The sequence below is a fragment of the Empidonax traillii genome, unplaced genomic scaffold (genome assembly GCF_003031625.1).
Source record: "Empidonax traillii isolate 1590-97213 ecotype Southwest subspecies unplaced genomic scaffold, ASM303162v1 scaffold5672:size7490, whole genome shotgun sequence".
NCBI classification, from domain to species: Eukaryota; Metazoa; Chordata; class Aves; order Passeriformes; family Tyrannidae; genus Empidonax; species Empidonax traillii.
Window position 1 is genome coordinate 5914 of NW_020960865.1, and position 1577 is coordinate 7490.

Sequence of the window (1577 nt, forward strand, 5' to 3'; positions counted from 1 at the left end):
GGGGTAAAACACCCCCAAATTATGGGGAGGGGGTTGTGCCCCCCTTTCCCAGGGCTGTGCCCACCCCAGGGGGGCTTTGACCGCCCCCCCAAGACATTGTGGGGGGGACACACACAGCAGCCCCCCCCATGAGCCACCAGTGGCTCTTTTTTGGGGGGGGGTCAAAGGTTACAGTGGAATTTGATGCTTAAACCCCCCCAGTTTTAGGTAAAAATGAGTTGCCCCCGCCTCGAATTAGGGGGGTTTGTGTTGCTTTGACTTGTTGTGTCTTTGTAATTAACTTTCCCACATGATTGGGGTCTTTAATTAATTAAGGGGGGGGGCTCATTAGGGCCCCACCAGGAGTAAAAAAACAGCCTTTGGTTCCACCCCCCCCTTTCCCAAAATTGATATTTTTTGGGGTGTTTTCACCACCCCCCCCATAAAAACAACCCTCATCCCCCCCTTCCTGCCCTCCTTAAGGAAACTGGGGCAGAATTAAGCCGTAATTAACAGTGATTAAGTGATGTCAGAGCCTGAAACCCCCGAGGGGGGGTCATTAAGGGGGGCTTGGCCTTAATTAATGGACTGCTAACGAGTAGTTTGTTTCTTAGTCAGGGGGTTTAATTAAGGGGTGTGTGTGGGGGGGTGACACCCCCAAACATCCACCTCATTAAGGGCCAGCTTGTTAATTAACCCATGGTTAATTAAAGTGAGGGCGGCAAAGGGGGGGCTGTGCCCCCCCTCCCCCTGATAATGATGGGGAGTTTGGGGTCTGTCCCCCCCCCTCAGTGTGACCCCAAATCCTTCTGTCCCCCCACCCCAGGGGGAGCAGAACTAATGTGTTAATGAATGTGTTAATTAGTGACACAAACGAGGCCGCAGTGTCATGGGGGGGGGGTGGGCTGTGACTCCCCCTCCCCCTCGTGTCCCTTGGGGGTCCCACATTGTGGCAGCTGCGTTTTGGGGCCATTTCCTGCATTTTAGGGGCCGTTTCCTCCTTTTTGGGGCTCGATTGCTTCCATTTTTTGGGGTCAGTTCCCCTCCTCTTTGGTGTTTTTATTTTTTGCTCTTTCAAGGACAGTTTTCTCCTCTTTTGGGGTTATGTCTCCCTTTTTGAGGGAACAGTTTTGTCACGTTTCAGAGTTGAATATCCCTTTTTGGGCTCCGTTTCCTCCTCCTTGAGCTCCATTTCCTCAAACTTCGGGGAGTGACTTCCCCCTTTTTGGGAGGGGATTTTGCCCTTTCTTGCCCTTCTTTAGGCTCAATTTTTCTCTTTTTTTTTGGGCTCAATTTCCCCCTTTTTTTGAGCTCAGTTTCCTCCGTTTTGGTCTCGATTTCCCCTGTTTTGGGCCCGAGCCCGTTTGTCCCCATCAGGTGGGGGGTGGGCCCCTCTAGGGGGGGGTCCCAGCCTCAGTGGGGGGCACAGGGGGGGTCTCACCCCTTTCTCTCTCCCCCCTCCAGGCCGTTCCTGCCATGGGCTCCGGCCCCATCGACCCCAAGGAGCTGCTCAAGGGCCTCGACTGCTTCCTGGGCCGGGATGGCGAGGTCAAGACCATGGATGGCATCTCCAAAATCTTCAGGTGAGAGCCCCCACC